Source organism: Vigna unguiculata, chromosome 5 (assembly GCF_037176805.1).
Source record: "Vigna unguiculata cultivar grain cowpea cultivar isolate G323 ecotype 2 chromosome 5, ASM3717680v1, whole genome shotgun sequence".
Lineage (NCBI taxonomy): Eukaryota > Viridiplantae > Streptophyta > Magnoliopsida > Fabales > Fabaceae > Vigna > Vigna unguiculata.
In genome coordinates, this window is record NC_140796.1 from 38077000 (window position 1) to 38096904 (window position 19905).

A 19905-nucleotide genomic window follows, 5' to 3' on the forward strand; every position below is an offset into this window, starting at 1 on the left:
CAAGAAAGAACACAAATACTTGAAGGTAGAAGATGAAGGCAAGTAAAATGAGAAATGAAAAAAATGAGAATATAAAACAAGAGAATTGAAACATTTGGGGAAAAGGAAGGACGCGCTTCGTGAATGGTGGCAAGAAAGCCTAAACATTTTGAACTCAAATGTTCCAATCAGGGTTTGCCACCTGTCAAAAAAAGTATGCAAAAAAACTTTTTGTTAGAAACCCTAAAGAGTAATCATGAATTAGAAAAATCTAGTATAGCTCGGCCATGAGCTAAAAATAGCATATAAACTCATTTATTTAATAACTTCATCTACATGCAAAAGTTATCAACTTTTGAGCTTTAGGAGCTTATGTCCCGTCCATATTTACATTATTACTTTTGTTGTTGGCATATGCAAAACAACCTAATAAGTGAAGGATTTGAATATGATATCCATATAGTATATTAACTACCTTAAAATAATGGAAAGATAATATTTGATAGATGAATGCTATTATTTGATAAAAACATAGTCCATTAACAATACCATACCCCATTGATAATGTTTAGTTGTTGATCCTTAAGCCTAAAAAGGTTATGAATACATGCCATTAGAGGAAGTAATCTCATCTTATAATTTCTTTTACTCACAATTATTTACACCTCTTACTAACTTAGTGTCAAAGAGTCTTTAGGTAAACTTCCCTTTGTTGTGATTCGGAATCGGGTCGCATGTCAACTATCTAGTCAACTACCTTAGAGACTACAATATTACAATATTTATGTTGCATAGATAAATGAGATGAATGACTAAATACAAATTTAAGACAAACATGATTGAGTAACTAACCTATGAGATATATAATTTTTTGTTATTGGAATATGATAATCTTATTGACCGTGAATTATGTCTCAAACTCAATTTTGTATTATCGTGTTTTTGAATTTTTTCAGAATCAATTGAACAAAGACAGGCTTGTTGGAGGGAGAAGGATGATTATTTTAGTATGTGTCGATTCGATGATCTCCCGTATAAACACTGACTTGAAAGAACTTCCACCTCATCGCCTCTACGAGATTCAAACACCTCTTGAAGATTGTATCCTTAAAAAATCTTATTCCAAGAACTTCATAATTCATAACTAAGGAACATTTACTTGTACTTGACTTTATGTTTTCATGCTTTAGCTAATAAAACAATTATCTTCTGTTTTTTCCTTCATAAATCTTTGAAACCAAGAAAAAAATTGAAAGGAATGAGACGTTTTGAAATTAAAAGGTGAAAACAAAAAATGATAACATGAAATATATGTGCAAGTAAACAACCCTTAGCTTTCTTTACGCTCAATTTGCATTTTCATAAAAACATGGAGTGCATTTCTTAACATATTGATCAGACAAGAAGAATGAGAACAAGGAGATAGCAGTTGATGAGTTTTTACCTACATCTACGACCGTTGAAACCATCTAATTTTCAGTGTCACTATCTTTAGAGCACCTGGTTTTATTTTTGTTTTTAACTCTAATATTTAAAATTGGTTTTGAGACATAATTCATTGTTAATAAGATCATCATCATATTCTAACATTGTATATATCATAGATCAATTACTCAACTATGCTTATCCTATTTCTATTGCAGGGATCTTTATGTAGAGTACATTCTACTCACCTTACTTGATGAACAAGAATACTATAATTTCGAATCCATACAGTGACAAACTAATAACAGTCATTAATACCCATTGGTTTATTGTCAACATCCAACGAAAACAAAGCAACCATGTGAAACTTGCAAGTCTAAGCCTATGCAATTAAATAAAAAATAAATAAAAACCCACAAAACCAAAAAAATTAATAACTTAATAAAATAATCTTAAACATGCATGCTCAATCAACCATTCCCTACATGTCTCAGTTATAAATTCAACGAAAAAGTAATGTAATATGTATAAAAATAAAAATCCTGATTTTGTGTATAAGAAAGGAAAGTTAAATCTGAACATCGCATAAGTTAAAGAAATGACTTTAATTCATATATATATATATATATATATATATATATATATATATATATATATATATATATATATATATATATTAAAATATAAAGTTCACATAAAGGAATGTATTATTTTAAAGTTGATAAAACTGATAAAGTTAAACATTATTTTTAAAAAATATAAAATGAAAACAAATGATAAATTTAAATATTTCATTTGTTTACTTACTTTATTTTTCTATATTTAATGAGATTTTTTTTTATATTAATAAGGATAATAATACATACTTGTACAAAAATGTAGAGAGAAAGAAAAACATTTCCGATAATAAATTGTTATATTACAGTAAATTAAATGTCTTTATATATTTAAAGTGGCAAAATTATATGTACGAGAATCGGTAAAAAAACAAAAATAATTATATAAACAAATTATCAAAACAATATTCTACATTATAAAAATAAACAACAAACAAAAATATTAAAAAGAAATAAAAAATTATCAAAATGTGTGTTCGAGAAATGATTTCATATATACACCATTGAAAAAAATCACACAAAAAGAAAAAAGATATATAATTAAGGATAACATACGAGAGAAAATAGTTTGGAGATCTAAGTAAACCTACCCGATATTGAACCAAACAAATAGTTGAAAGCAAATGAAAATTATTTTAGCAAAACATAGTTTCTTCAAACGAAATAAAAATTAAGGATCAACAAGAGTAATTAATATAAGTTTTTATGTTACGCAACTAATTAAGGGTTTATGTGTAAAGCCCACTTATTTTTCTGTTCTAATGTTTAAGGGTCTACCCTAATCTGTTGGGCCTAAGGCTGACCCATAGGGTATTCAAGACCCCCCTTACAGCCACTTGTTCCCTTTCATTCTGCACTTCGCCAAAAACAGCTCCCTCACTCACTCTCTTTTCTCTCCAACAGAGCTCGGCTAGGGTTTGGCTTCCATTCTTCGTTGAGCTAAAAGAACTTCGTTTATTCCACGTAAGTTAATCCCCAATTGATACTTCCTCTTTTCTAGCTTTGTTGTCGTGGTTCCGACTAGGGTTTATCTTAGTAACCTCAGTTTGCTTTTGGTGTCAGTGTTTTTAGCTCGCCAATCTGTTCCTAGAGTTGTGGTGCCCCTCTGTAGAGTGCTTATGTTGTTAGCTATCCTTTATCCAGGTAAGGGAAGTTAGGATGTTTGGCTGCTGTTTCTTGATTTAAAATGTGTGTTTGATGTTCATGCTTGTATGAGATTGAACTGGTTGTGGCCTTGTACTATTTTCTTGGTGCTTTCTTGACTTGTCTGTGTGAACAGTGGATGAACCCGATATTTCTGCCCAAGTGAGCAGGTCTCGCCTAAGCGAGATTACCTGGAACCCTCCTAAGTTTTAGCTTGCGTTGTCGCTCAAGCGACAAGCTCATATTTTGAGCGAGAAGACATCTCGCTCAGGCGAGGAGGTCTCGCCTAAGCGAGAACACGCGAAAAACCTCACTGTTCCACTACTCGAGCTCTCGCCTAGGCGAAAGGAGCTCACCTGAGCGAGAGGACCTCACTCGCCTGAGCGAAGGCCTTTAACCTGAGCGAGAATGGGTAGGGACGTGCTCATCATCCTCTGTTTTTGGTTAATGGTCACATGTTTGATTGAGTTACTCTATTAAAGCATGAATTGGATGAATATGCATGTATTAAATGGTTTATGGGTTGGAATTGATGAGTTTGGTATGACTATGTGTATGGAACATGATTAGATGGTTGGTTGAGTATGGACATGAGATTGGTATGCATGATAACTCTATGGTTGGTTGGTGAAGCATGGCTATGGTATGAGTTAGACGTAATTTCATGACCCTCTTGGTGAAAGCTCATGGTGGTGCCTCATGTAATGGACGTAATTTCATGACCCTCTTAGTGAGAGCTCATGGTGGTGCCTCAAGTAATAGACGTAATTCCACAAACCTCTTAGTAAGGTTTCGTGGTGGTGCCTTAGTGTATAATTAAGTAAGAATTCAAGTAAGGATTGCATCGTGAAACTCTAAAGATTCAGTTGGTCTCACATAGAGCGTACTGACTCAAGTGGTGAGAGTAGTAAGAGACCCTAGTCTTTGGCAGGATAATGGCCTTAGATGTTTGAAGGCTAACCTTGTACGTGGTAGGGTGAAAACCATTAGCAATGACTCTGTAGAGTAGTATTGGCCACCACAAGTGCAAGAATCTAGTGAATCCGACTAATTATATGTATCCGGATAATTGAGTTTTAGAGTCTTGCTTGGGTACTATCACATGCTTGGTAGATTCATGTATTCTTGACTTTTAAATTGCATGCTCAATTGTATGATCAAACCTTTTTACTTTAACTTACCCCTTCTGTTTGCATGTGTGTTTTGTGTGTGGATTTCTCCTTTTGCGATGATTATCAATTTATTGATGTGAGCAGATGTGGGAACCCCTAGTGGTCATCAGGGTGATGGAAACTCCGCTGCGTAGCTAATCTTGGGTTGGATTTTCTGCTCCGAGTACCCTTTAAGACATTGTGGCCTATGTAGTGTCCTTGCTCTATGAGCATGTATTTTGGATAATTGTAAGGAATGACATTTATATTCCGTGACATTGCTCTTTATATTATATCCTTTGTGATGTTTCGTTTAATTAAGCGTATTTATTAAATGAGATGTTACATTATGCGATTGAACACTTGAAATTGAGAGTTAAGCATTCTGATATGAAAAAAAATAAATAATAAACAAAAATATTGAAAAGGGATAGAAGTGTCAAATGTGTAACTTATGATTGCATATTTATGCTCTCATTTAACCTTTAATTTCAGTTTCTTAATTAATTTTTGTGCTTAAAATGTTTTAATTAGGATTCATTCTAAGATAGCTAAATGAGCTTTAGATGTATAAATATGTTAAAAATAGTTTTTTAGTTACATAAATATTCTCTAGATATTATGAGGATACAATATTAGTAGACTAACTTATATTCCTCCTGACTCTAGAGACCTTTATTATTTGAGGATATTATTGACTATTCAAAAATGATGTATTGATTATGACAACATAAAGACAATTGACGGAAAATTTTTTGAAACCTACCAAGAAGATTGCTATGCTTTGGGATTGCCGACTGATGACAACAACATAAAGACAATTGACGAAAAATTTTTTGAAATCTACCAAGAAGCTTGCTATGCTTTGGGATTGCCAACTGATGACAAAGAATATATTGATGCAATCAAAAAAGCAAGTGAATTTTCTTCTACATATCAACTCAGAAGATTATTTGTTACTTTATTGGCCATACACTAGTGCAGTGAAGGCTTTTGGCCCCGGTTATTTTCGTTATTCTGCCTCGGTTTTAGAACCGAGGCATATTGGGGTGAGGCCAAAAGACACCCCCTTTTGGCCTCGGTTATCACCCGAGGCCATAAAATCTCTTTTCTGCCTCGGTTATGGTATGAACCGAGGCCATATTGCGAATTTGGAACGCGAGTTTGAGGTTAGGATTGCACAATTCTTGGCAACGACATTTCGATTCGAATGCAATTAGGGTTTCGAGGTGCGCGAATTCGTTGATGTATGGGGGATGCTGAATATTTCAGCAGTGGTTCTGGTTCTTGGAGCAGTGAAGGATCGTATAGGGTGGTGGTGGTGAGGTTCAGTCGAATTCGAATTCTTTTATGTTCAATGGGAAAATGGTGAAGGAGGCATGTCGTTCTCCGTTTCTACGGTCCTCACGTGGACGCCTTCAGAAGCTTCCGTTGAGGTTCAATGACTCGGTTCTAGAGGTGGACGGAGGAATCTAGCTTTTCTTTTAAGATGATGCAGCGGAGCCAGGTAAGGTTGCTGCTGACAAAGGCGACGAAGGTGACTGCGGGGTTGACGTAGCCGCCAAAAACGTTTGTGCTGACAGAGACGACGACGAGGGCGAAGGCGTTGGCAACGACGATAATGAGAAGAGCGATGAGCGTGTCGACGTTGAGGTTTTTGACGACAACGGTGGAGCCAGAGGCAGCGAAGACGAAGATGAGTATGGAGATGAATTCGGAGAGAGCGACTCTCCAAGTGTCGGGTGAGTGTCATCTTGGGTCTTACGGGTCTTGGCTGGGTGCACCATTCTTTACAAACGGAGAGAGAGAGAGAGGAAAGAGTTGCAGAGGCGTGAGGAATAAGAAGGGGGTTCACAAAATTGAAACCCTAAATAAACCATATGGCTTTGGTTCCTTTAACAACCGAAGCCATATACCCCTTTTTGGCACCGGGTCTTGTTGGACCGAGGCCAAACACCTAATGACTAGTTCTCTTTTTAAAAAATGCAGTCCCTTTTTGGCTTCAAGTCTTGTTGGACCGAGGCATATAGTTCTCTTTGGCACCGATTTTGAGCGAACCGAGACCTATAGCTCTCTTTGGCTTCGGGTGTTAACTGAACCAAGGCATAAAACTTGGCTGGAATTGCAAAAATGTCATCGCGTCATTATATGCTTCGGTTTCTGGCCAACCGAGGCATATAAGGCGAGGTAAAAAGGAAATTCTGCACTAGTGATAACTACAATTTTTAAACCTAATGTAATTTGGAATTCTACTTGGAATGTCTTATGTGATGAAATTTTGTACAAAAAAGAAAAGAGTTGAACTTATTAGGTATTGTATATTGTCATTTCTTTAAATGAATAGAAATATAATTTCTTGTTTAATTAACTTTTTGCTATAGGTCTTTAAATTGAAGACGCTGAATTATAAAAAATTTGTCTGCTCAAATTCAAGAAATGCTAATGTCAAATGGTAGATGTTTGAAAGATTATCCTTCATTCACTCAACTTTATATTTCAGATTCACATACTATCCATAATAGATTTATTTTTGATAAGTTGCAATATAATAAAGAAGAAATGACTAAAGAACATGCAATTTTGATAAAATCACTCATTGATGAACATATGCATGTATATGAGGATATCATGACAGCAGTACTTTCACAAAAGGGATGATTCTTTTTTCTTATGGTTATGGTGGGACAGAAAAAACTTTTATGTGAAAGACATTGTCAGTTGTTCATGATTGTTTTAAATGTAACATCAAGTGGAACTGTTTCTTTACTACTTCTCGATGGAAAAATATTACACTCTACCTTTTGCATCTCACTCTTAATTAATGATGAATCAACTTGCAACATAGCTCAAAGTAGTCTTCGTACTAAGCTTTTAATGGCAACCAATTTGATTATATGGGATGAAGCACCAATGATGAATAAAATGTGTTTTGAGGCATTTGATTGAACATTGAGAGATATTATGAAAAATGTTAATGATGCCAATGCCAAACCACTTGGTGGTAAAGTTGTTGTCTTGGGAGGTGACTTTAGACAAATTTTACCTATTATCAAGAAAGGATCTACATATGATATCATCAAATCATCAATACATGATTCTCAGTTATGGAAGTGTTGTCAAGTGTTAAAACTCTCAAAGAACATGAGATTAAGTACTACAAAAGATACTCAAACAACAAATGATACTAAAGAATTTGTTGATTGGATACTAGAGATCGGAGACGGAGACATGGATTTAAATGAGAATGGTGAATGCATTGTTGAAATTCCAGAAGACTTGTTGATTGCAAATACAGAGTTACCTTTACTCTCATTGGTTAATTTGTGTATCCTCAATTTCTAGTTAACTTGATGAAGCCTGGTTATTTTGATGATAGAGCAATCTTGTGCCCAACAACTTATTCTGTAGAGGAAGTTAATGAATTCATATTGTCTTTAATAAGTGGTGAAGAGGTAATTTATTTAAGTTCAGATACACCTTGTTAATCGGATGAACAATAAGACATTCAATCTAAATGGTTTACATCTGAATTCTTAAATGATATCAAATGTCTCAAACATACCAAATCATAGATTGAAATTGAAAACTGGTGTACCAATTATGCTTTTGAGAAATATTGATCAAGCAAAAAGTCTTTGCAATGACACAAGATTGCAATTTAATCATTTAGGGAAGAATGTCAATTTTGTAACTATAATTAAAGGGAAAAATATTGGTGACAAAATATTTATCCCAATAATGGATTTAATTCCTTCTGATTCAAGGTTGCCTTTCAAATTTAAAAGAAGACAATTTCCAATATCATTATGATTTACAATGACAATCAACAAAAGTTAAGGTCAGTCGCTTTTGTTGATTGTCATTGCAAAGCATAGTGATATTGGAAATTGTCTTCTCTAAACTTTAAAAGGCAATCCTGAATTAGAACAAACTAAATCCATTCTTCAGATAAATATTTGTCACCATTATTTTTTCTTGTAATTACAGTTGCAGAAACGACATTTTTTCCTAAATAATTAACTTGCAATCTTGTGTCATTGCAAAGACATTTTGCTTGATCTATATTTCTCAAAAGCATAATAAGTACACTTGTTTTCAACTTCAATCGATGATTTGGTACGCCTGAACATTTTATGTGATTTAAGAATTTTGATATAAACCATTCATATTGAATTTTTTCTTGTTCATCTGATTGACAATGTGTATCTAAACTTAAATAAGTGATCACTTCACCACTTAATCAAGACAATATAAATTCATTAACTTTGTCTACAGAATCAGTTGTGGGACAAAGTATTGCTCCATCATCAAAAGAGTTAAGATTCATTATATTTACTACAAATTGAGGGTAAAGTTAACCAATGACAACAAAGGTGATTCTGTATTTCCAATCAACAAATCCTCTAGAATTTAGACAATGCTTTCACTATTTTCTTTTACACTCATCTCTCTGTCTCCAATCTTGAGAATTCAATCAGCAAATTCTTTTATATCCTTTGTTGTTTGACTATTCTTTGTAGTACTTAATCTCATGTTTTTTTACAGTTTTAAGACTTTACAACACTTCCATAGGTCAGAATAATATATTGATGATTTAATGATATCATATATAGATCATTTCTTTATAATAGGCAAAATTTGTCTAAAGTCGCCTCCCAAGACAACAACTTTACCACCAAACGGTCTGTCATTGTTTACATCATCAACATTTTTCATAATATCTCTCAAGGTCCTATCAATTGTCTCAAATGCATTCTATTCATCATGGATGCTTCTTCCTATATAATCAAGCTGGTTGCAATCAAAAGCTTAGCACAAAGACTACCTTGAGCTATGTTGCAAGTTAATTCCTCATTAATTAATAGTGGGATGCAAAATATAGAATGTGTTATTTTTCCACCCAGCAATAGTAAGGAAGCAATTCCAATATATGCTACATTTAAAAAAATCACCCCCTTACTTCTTATACCACTAGACAATGTCTTCTACATAAAAAATTTTCATGTCCCACCATAACCATGTAAAAAAAATCCTCTTTTTTGTGAAAGTATTGTTGTGATGATATCCTCATTTATATGGACTTGTTCATTAGTGGGTGATTTGAACAAAATTGCATGTTCTTTAGCCATGTCTTCTTTAATATATTACAGCTCATCAATAATAAATCTATTGTGGAAGGGAAGTGAATCTAAAATATCAAGTTGAGATAACGAAGGATAATCTTTCAAAGACTTACCATTTAACACCAACATTCCTTCAATTTAAAGAAGACAGTATCTATAATTCAACATCTTCAATTTAAAGTCCAACAACAAGAACTTAATCATATTAACATTAAGTTTTTTTTTAATTAATTAAATCAATTACAATATAGAATACCTAGCAAGTTAAAATCCTTTCATTTTTTTATATAAAATTTCATCACATATAAAATTTCATCACATAGCACACTCCAAGTAGAATTCTAGTTGGTTATGAAGGCAATATAAGAAGATAAAGGAAATATACAAATAATATTTCTAAGAAAATTCTTCTTATATCAAATAATTAAGTATTTTTATTTATTTTGTTACATTGACTACTATAATAAAAATTATTTTACATATGTCCAGAACAACCTCAACAATGTTCAAAATATGATTGCAATATGTCATATAAATTATGGTCAGTGATCTTTGTTGGTTGTTCAAGAATAGACATCTATTTTGATTTAAAAAATAATAACATAAGTTTCATTTAAATGCACTTGTTGAAAACAACATACCAAATTTTCAAGTGGTATGAATCATAATGTTAATATCTCTGATATTATGCATAATGAAATCAACAAACAGTGCAACCTTTCACAATCTCCAACTTGTACTCTAACAAATATCAGTTGTTTCAATATATTTCTACATTTATCCTAATTATTTTTATAGCTATTTAAATTCCATAAAGATAAAGTATTTGAACTAAAAATGTATTTACTGAATACCATTGTTCACAATAGCAGACAAATAACTAATGGATGTAATAATGACAATGGCAACAGTAACAATGTTAACAAAATCATAACAAGTAGTACAAGTTAGTAAATTTTTACTAATATATATCATTGTTCATTAATAATTATTTCATATGTATTATAAGTTGTTAAGTTGTTATAATAAACTATTTTGAATAGGTGGAAGATCTCAAGTGATAAATGACTCTTATTTTGTCTTTAAAAATAAGGTTGTTAAATATCCTTTTAAAGTTATATAATCACTTTAAACAAATTCAATTATGATGATGAAGCAACAAAACAACGAAATGGTTCAACAACAAAAATCATTCTTCAACAACAATACCAGAGATCATGATAATTCCAAATTTAATGCAAAACCATGTCATGTGTCAATAACTACATAATTTGAAACATTAATTTCCTTAATTTGATTTCACTACAATTCGAGCAGATAGTACTTCTACAAATGAACTATATTCCAAAGCAAAGTTGCAAGGTAAACAAATGTCACTTGTACATAACTTTACATTACATCGATGCATTTGATCTTAATGCTTTGTTATTATGTATATAACTTCTCAATATTGGACAACTTTGGTTGGAATGCCAATACTGTCAAGCTCAAGTTTGGTATGAAGAAAGAACCGAAAAATCTAACACCTCAAAATAAGTTAAATTCTCATTGTGTTGCCAAAAGGGAAAAATGCAACTTCTACTATTAAAAAAGAACATTTTTACAAAATATAAGAATATAGAATATCATGTTTTCATTTACTTTAATTGGTGGTGAGATAGATGCTTCAATGAATAATGGTTCATCTCCACCACAATTCATTCTTAATTAACATAACTATCATTGTATTGGAAGTTTATTGTTAGAAGATGTATCAAAGCCAAAGTTTCCACAACTATGCATATATGATACGGATAATGAAATAAATAACATAATGAAACATTTCAGGTTAGTTAACATATCTTTTACCATACTTAAATCAAACATTTAAATATGTTTTTTGATGTTTATTTTACTAACTATGTTTTAGGTCAAATTCAAATGAATCTATGGTACATGAATCATTGGTTGCTGATTTGATTAAAATGATTGATGATCACAATGTTCTTGCTAAATCATTTAAAAGAGTCAAATTTGTCACTAGATATGAAGTCAGATTTGTCACTGGAAAATATGAAGTTAGATTTCACACTGGAAAATATGAAGTCAGATTTCACACTAAGATTATTTAGAGATAGAAACAAAGACCCTAGAGTCTACAACACACCTTTATGTGATAAGATATTGCACTAATAGTTGGTGATTTTGCTAACATGGATGTAGGAAGAGATATAATTGTCAAGTAATGTTCTGGTAAATTGATTGGATTGCATGAAACTCACATTGCATTCATTTCATTACTATACTTTAATGTTTCCATATGGAGAAAATGGTTATCAAAAAGATATTCCAATAAGAGAATCTCATTTTAAAAGTCAAACAAGGATAAGAGTTCATATTTCTTTGAGAGAATTTATTGCATTTAGAATCCAACAAAGATCTACAGAGTTTATCAATATTGTGAATGCATGCCGATTGTTCCAACAATTCTTGATTGATTGCTATACAATGATTGAAGCACAACGATTGTCTTTCATTAGAGCAAATCGAAAGCTAATTCGTTGTGATATTCTTAATGATTATATAACGGTGTTAACAAAGGAGAGACTGATCCTTCTTTAACTAGACGACGTATTGTCTTGCTTGCTTCATTTACTGGTAGTACAAGATACATGTTCAACAATTGTCAAGATACTATAGCGATTTGTAAAAAAATTGGATATTTTGATCTCTTCATTACTATAACATGCAATGTTAGTTGAAGTGAAATACATGACTTTGTTTTGGCAAGAAGGTTATCCACTTTAGACAAACCTAATATTGTTTGTAGAGTCTTCAAAATGAAACTTGATAAAATGAAAAGACTGATTGAAAAAACAAAAGATTTCTTTGGAAAAGTCACTATAAGTATGTTCTGTATACAATCATATACATATTTATGGAATTAAAAACATATAATTAATTGCAGTTATTTTCTTCATATAATCGGGAATGTACTTAGTAGAATTTTAAAAAAGATAATTACCTCACTATTGTGGTTGGATGGAGAAAGCAAACTAAAGAATCTAACAAATATTGATAAAGTAATATCAGCTGAATTTTCCTAAAGCATATTTTGAGTTACATGATTCATGACACATGTCGACCTGCAAGATTTAATTCACCATGCATAAAGGAAGGTAGGTGTTCCAAATTTTATCAAAATAAATTTACATCTCCAATTGATGAAGAATGATATTCATGTTATAGAATACGTGATTATGGTAGATTTGTTGAAAAAAATGGAATTAAACTTCACAATACTAGTGTTGTTCCTTAAGCCCAACTCTTCTAATGAAATATTAAGGTCACATGAATACAAAATATTGCAACAAGACAAATTCAATAAAGTATTTGTTCAAATACCTGAACAAAGGTCCTAATAGAGCTACTCTTAAAATAAGTAACAGTTCTGCAAAATGTGACAAATCAAACATTATTGATGAGATCCATCGCAAATGACCTTCTATTCAAAAATTAACATTTCATCATGTTGATCAACAATCAACTTTGTTTAAAGATGATCATGATATTAATATTATCTTTAACATATACGAAAAAAGTAACACAATATTTCTAGCTTTATTTGAGGCTAATAAAATTTATGTTGAAGGACAAAATCTGACTTATTTTGAATTTCCAACAAAATTTGTGTTGTTAGCCAAAGAAAAAGAATAGAAACCAAAGAAGAGAGGTTACAACATTGGCAGACTAACTTATATTCCTCTAGGATCTGGAGATTTGTATTGTTTGAGGATATTATTGACTATTCAAAAAAGATGTATTGATTATCACAACATTAAGACAATTGATGGAAAAATTTTTGAAACATACCAAGAAAGTTATTATGCTTTGGGATTATTGGCTAAAGTTATTATGCTTTGGGCTTATTGGTTGATGACAAAGAATTTATTGATGCAATCAAAGAAGCAAGTGAATTTGTCTCAATATATCAACTTAGAAAATTGTTTGTTACATTATTAGACATGAATACAATTTCCAAACATGATGTAGTTTTCGGAATTCTACTTTTAGTATCTTGTGTGATGGAATTTGTACTAAAAAAAGAAAAGACTTGATTTACATAAGTTTGAAAATTGTATTCATGCCCAATAATGTAATAAACAATCTTCTAAGCTAATATCTATAACAATTTCACTTGCTTCTTTTATTGCATCAATAAATTCTTTGTCATCAACTAATAATCCTAAAGCATGGCAAGCTTCTTGATAGGTTTCAAAAATTTGTTCATTGATTATCTTTATGCTCTTATAATCAATACATCATTTTTCAATAATCAATAATATTATCAAATAATACAGGTCTCTAGATCATGGAGGAATATAAATAAGTGTGTCAATGTTGTAACATTTCTTCCTTAGTTTTCATTCCTTGGTTGAAAATTTAGCATAAGTCAAATTTTGTCCTTCTACATAAATTTTATTAGCTTCAAACCAAGCTAGAAACATTGTGTCATTATGTTCATATATATTAAAGATAATACTAATTTCATTATCATTTTTAAACAAAGTTGATTGCTGAGCTGGAAAAATGAATGTTAATATTTGAATGGTAGGTCATCTGTGGTGGATGTCAGAACCAAATATTCTCCAAGTTGCTTTGCTTGGTGATAAATATCTACAATCATATACCTCTTTATTTCATCAATATTGGTTTCTTTGTTAAATTTTGCATAAGGGTTAGTTATTTTAATTGTAGCTATGTTTGAACCTTTATTCACATATTTGAACAAATACTTGATTAAATTTGTCTTGTTGCAATACTCTATATTGACATGAGCTTAATACCTCACTAGAAGAGTTGGACTGTAAGGAACAATACTAATATTGTCCAATTTAATTCCATTTTTTCCAACAAATTTACCATCATCACGTCTTCTATAACAAGGATATCTTTCTTCATCAATTGTATGCAACTTAAAAATTTCTTTGAATAAAATTTTGAACATCTACCTTTCTTCATGTATAGTGAATTAAATATTACAGGTCCACATGGGCCATGAATCATGTTACTTAAAATGATTTTTTTGGAATTTTGGGTACAGATCTGCATTAGGCAATTCAGTCGATAATACTTTATCAATATTTGTTAAATTCTTTAGTTTGCTTTCTCTATCTAACCACAATAGTATATGAGATAACTCTTTTTCAAAATCTTATTGTGTACATTCCTGGTTATATGAAAAAAAAAATAACTACAATTATAGGTTTTATAATTTTATAAATATATATACCATATATCATTATATATAGAACATACTTGCCATAGCTTTTCTAAAGAAATTTCTTTTAGAAAAAAAATTGTCATCATTTCATCAAGTTTCATCAAAAACTCTACAAATAATATCAAGTCTATCTGAAGCGGATAACCCTCTTGCTAAAACAAAATCATGTATTTAATTCCAATTAACATTGAATATTATGTTATAGTTATGAACAAATAAAGATATCCAAATTGTTACAAATTGCGATAACATCTTGACAATTATTAAATATATACCTTGTACCACTAGTAAATGAATCATGCAAAACTATAAGTCTTCTAAATAAAGAAAGACTAGTCTCTTTTCTGTTAACAACCTCTTGTAATTCGTTAAGAATATCACAATGTATTAACTTTTGATTGCTCTAATGAAAGACAATCATTGTGTTTAAATCATTGTGTAGCAATTAACCAAAAATTGTTGGAACAATCGACACACATTGACAATGTTACCAAACTTCGTAGACCTTTCTTGGATTCTAAATGCTATAAGTTCCGTCAAAGAAATAAGAATTCTTATCTTTGTTTTACTTTTGGAATAAGATTCTCTTATTGAAATATTTTCTTGATAATCATCTTCTTAATATAGAAACATTATAGGACATTGGAATGGAATAAAGATAGTATAAGTTTCATGTAATCTTCTTAATTCACCAAAATATTTTTTGACAATTATATCTCTTCCTACACCCATAATAGCAAAATCATCAACTATTAGTGGAGCTGTCTCATCACATGAAAGTGTGTTGTAGACTCTTGGATCTTTGTATCTACCTATAAATAGTCGTAGTGTGAAATCTGATTTCAAAATGTTGATTGACAAATTTCTAACTCTTCTAAATGATTTCGCAAGAACATTGTGTTCATCAATCATTTTGATCAAATCAACAACTAATGATTTATCTACCATAGATATTTAAATTAAAGACTTCATTTAACAAGATAAAACATATGTGTCGCAACCGAAGACGGGACAACGAAAAATAAAGAAAAAGGTTTAAAAAAAGATTTTGGAATCACCATCATAATCTATTCTGAAAAATTATGAAAAATCATGAAGATAAAGCAAGTCTACAAAAAACTATATATTTGGGTTCAGAAGATTACACGTAAGGAATGCGCCCGCCCGAAGACGGTACCTTAATTAAACATGCAAACTTTATATAAATTTCAAAATCTTAACTTTCCCCATATATAATAAGAGAATAATACTAAAAAGAAACAAAAATATTTTTTTGAGCCCGAAATGATTGTCATTAGTCCTACGTAATCTTATTCAAAATGAGAAATTAGGTTACGTAATTTTTGAAAAGATGATTAAAAAACTATTTGAAAGATGATTTGATTTTTTGGAGATAAACTTGACAAGGAATGACCTTGCTCTTACGTATCTCACGATGCAAGAACAAAAATCACGTAGTTCTTAAGGTAGTGTGAGTTTGAAAAGGTTGATATTTTTATATTTTTTGAAATTTCATATTTATTTTTGCATTTTTGAATTATTTGAAAGTCAGTGTTACACCATTCAAGTGATCAGACAGACACTATAAGTCACTGTAAGAGAAAGAAAACATTTTTATTTTGTAGACTTTTCTATTTTTATAACTTTTATAATTTTCAAATATTTTATTTTTTTAAATATCAAGAAAGTAAAAAACGAAACGGTGGTCAATACAGCTTAGGCAAGGGGTGCAACTAATAAATAAATTAAATTGATCCATTAGAAACAAACGTGGGTGCAGAAAATTCAAGAGAGGAGTCCAATATTAAAAGAGGGGGTGTATCAAGAGAATATTTATTCTCTGGAAACCAAAACCTAAGTCTCCCTTATTGTTCACATCTCCACCAAGCGCAAACCACCACACCCGAAGCATTATGTCCACTGCCGCTCCACTCCGCCCAGCCAGAGACCATTGTTAGTGGTTTCCAGCCACCCGTTGGCGCCCACGACGGCAACCACGCCGGCGTCAACTGATCTTCGATTTTCGATTTTCTTCCTCCCCGAAACAGAACGATCCGACCCATGTCGTCGCTCCAGCCTCGCGTTCGCAAACCTAGGCCGCCGCGACCTGGACTGCTGTCGTAGCGCTATCGCCGTTCGCCGAGAGCACCGCCGGAAACGCCAGTTTCCGTGGAGTTTCTCATCTTCCTCGATTATTAGATTGGGAGACACCGCGACTGAACAGAGTGCCGGCGGCGATTGGGGATTTGTCTGGGTAGTATGGTTTTTGGTTGTCCTACCACTACCATGATGGGTCAAGATGATGGTTAAACACTTGACTGACCACATGGCATAGGGGCACATTTGAATCGTGAACTGAATATATAAATGGTGAACCGAACATATAAATACAGCAAACACACAACTATATCATGGTCGTTGATGGCATTCAAGTATGGAAGAGGGAACACATCAAACAGAACACATCTACATCATATTCATTCAAATATTAAAGTTTACTAAAATCACTCAAATAATAAGGTGGTGCAGTGCTTACCTTTCGAAGCTTCTACCGGTGGTCTTGGGTTTCTCTTACTTTTGCTATCACACTCTTTCTTCCATCTCCCTTCCTTTTCTCTGTTCTGTGTTTGATTGGATGTGGATGAATGATTGTGTTATGTGTGTATAAGTGGAAGAGAATAGAGTGGTGAGGGTAAATGCGGTTGAAAATGTGAGTGAAGATGATTGGTTGAGAAAGAATTACAGTGATAAAGCCTGTATGTTAAGGATGGAGTCTTTTTTTTGGATATATGGAGAATGAAAAGATGATGATGATGGGTGGTCCGATTGTGAAGGTGGAAGGGTTGAAGGTTGATGGATGAACGTGCTCAGGCGTGTGATGATGGTTATGGTGGAGAAATTCCAGAGTGAAGGAGAACTGTGTTCAATGATGGAGATGAATGATCTTATGGTGTAGATGATTGATGGATGTTATAGAGAGCCCAATGGAATGGGATAATATGATTCCGTGAATCTCCGCTGCGATGGTTTTTCTGTGTTTTGACAAAGCTGAAAGTGTGAAAGACGTTGCTGAGATTAATTCTATGATAAATTTGGCGGTGGCGTGTGACGAAGAAGAGGAACATGGCAGCTTTAGTTATGAAGAAGGAGAAGTACGAAGGTTAATGGAAGAAACCAATGAGGAAGAGGTGATAACCAGTGGTTATGAATCTGACATTATATGTATGCTTGTTACAGGTTTTGAACGCGACTTGTCTTGCATAGATTCTTATTCCACTTTAGCACACGAAAAAAACAAAATACAGGAATAGCAGCCCATTGTATTGTATATTTATATTATTAGCACGATTTTGGTTTGGAAGACAAATTCGTTTCATTATTTTTTTTTTCTTTTTTCGATCAAAATTCAGTTATTGAAAAATCGAATTTTGAACTTAATTTTTGATTTCTTTTTTTTCTTTTTTTTTTAAATTGGAGAAATAAAAAAAATTGATGTATTAAAAGTATATTAATTGGTCTTTTAGGTGTTATTTGAAAATGTAAAAATAAATCTTAAAAGTTTATTTGTAATTTGTTTAATATTATTTTTTTTATATTAGATAATAGGAAACAAAATTATGAATCATAATAAAAGTCAAAATAATCATTATTTAAAATTAGTGATTTTAAGGTGGTGTTATAATTTTTTTATTGAATATTTAAAAGAAGTAAGTTAAATATACAAATTGAGAAAGTATTTTCGTTTGGAAAAAAATAAATAATGAAAAATTTATACTTATATTGTGAAATAAAATAGTAGTTATTAACTTTGAATATAAATATAAAAATTATGCTTTTAAAATATCATAATAAATAATTAGTTGAAATAAATTATTTTTATTGTAACTTGAAATATATTTTTAATATATGTGTTTTTGAATTGAAATTTAGAAATTATAATTGAAGAGGAAATATATTTATTTAATGAAAGTCATTACATGTACCTAGTATTTTACTTCAAAATATTGATATCCATTTCTTGGAATTTATTTGTCTTCAAAAAAAAATTCTACATTATAAATTACTCAACATAAATTCTAATATTATAAAAAATCAAACTAAACGATTCAAATTAAATTTTTTACCATTTTAATATTCAATTTTAAAAATAAAAGAAAATAAAAATAAAAAAATAGTACAGACTTCGGTTCCCTAGGAATTGAATTCCTACTCGTAAAAATAATCAACAAAGGTCAAAAAGTGTGCCACAAAGGAAAAAAAAATCATCTTGGAGAGAGAGTTACTTGTGAGGGCGTGCTGGTCCACATCATTAAGCCAATATTTTGGGCCTAGAGTGACATTTTTGTAATTCTAAAGCAATAGTGGTGGTTTTGTAATATTGAGTGGCAGAATTGATGTTACCACGAGATTTAGGTTTCATTTTCGTGTGGCAGCCCTTACCTTCTTCCATATACTCCATTTTTAGGTTTTGAAGCTTTGTTTGGTGACCCATGGAGGCTCCCACCTAGTTTTCACGTTTTAACACTTTTTATTCACATTTTTTGCATTATTAACAACACCCATTGTTGGGTTTTGTTTTTTCACACATTTGGAAGCTTAAACATTTTCGTTTTCTAATTTGTAGCCACTTATAACAAAACTCATCTATGGGGTTTACGTTTTCTATTTTATAGCAACCATTTTCATTCCCTTGAACTTTAGCAATCTCGTTTTGTTCTTGAATTCACATTTCCATATGACCCAACTTAGGGTTTGATGTTTTGTTTTAGTTATTTATGTTTTTTATTATTCTCCATAAGGGATTTTCGTCTTGAACCGTTTTATTGCTCCATTTCCATGACTTGCTAAATTTTGTGTATTGATTCCTTGAAGAAAAATGCAATGAAGCTTTAAGGTCCTGTTGGTTTTATTGTTTCTGCCCTTTCTTTATCTTAAATTCGTGGAATGTATGTATTTGTTCTATTTATGCTTAATTTATAGATTGAATGCATGTGTTTTGGGTTGGGCTATGTTTATGTTTAATGTTTGTAGCTTGGCTGTCACAAATTCATGGATCTATGCATTGCTTAATTGCGTATTGAAACTGGTTTGTAACCTTCGCTTAGAGGGTTAGGTTCAAGTGGATTGAGAGTGGGCAGAGGTGTTAATTTTGTGACCTAAATGTATTTGAATCAAGTAGTCAGTATGTTTTTACCACTGTTTCA

At 31.5% G+C, this 19905-nt stretch overlaps 1 long non-coding RNA gene across 1 annotated transcript; it reads right to left on the reverse strand.

Annotated features, from left to right (window-relative positions):
- Positions 1-16417: 16417 nt before the first annotated feature.
- On the reverse strand, positions 16418-18090 carry LOC146886401 (uncharacterized). Its single transcript, XR_014994918.1, has 2 exons — positions 17238-18090; positions 16418-17056 (listed from the first exon to the last, which is right to left on the reverse strand). It is a non-coding gene; the product is annotated as an uncharacterized LOC146886401 (long non-coding RNA).
- Positions 18091-19905: the final 1815 nt, after the last annotated feature.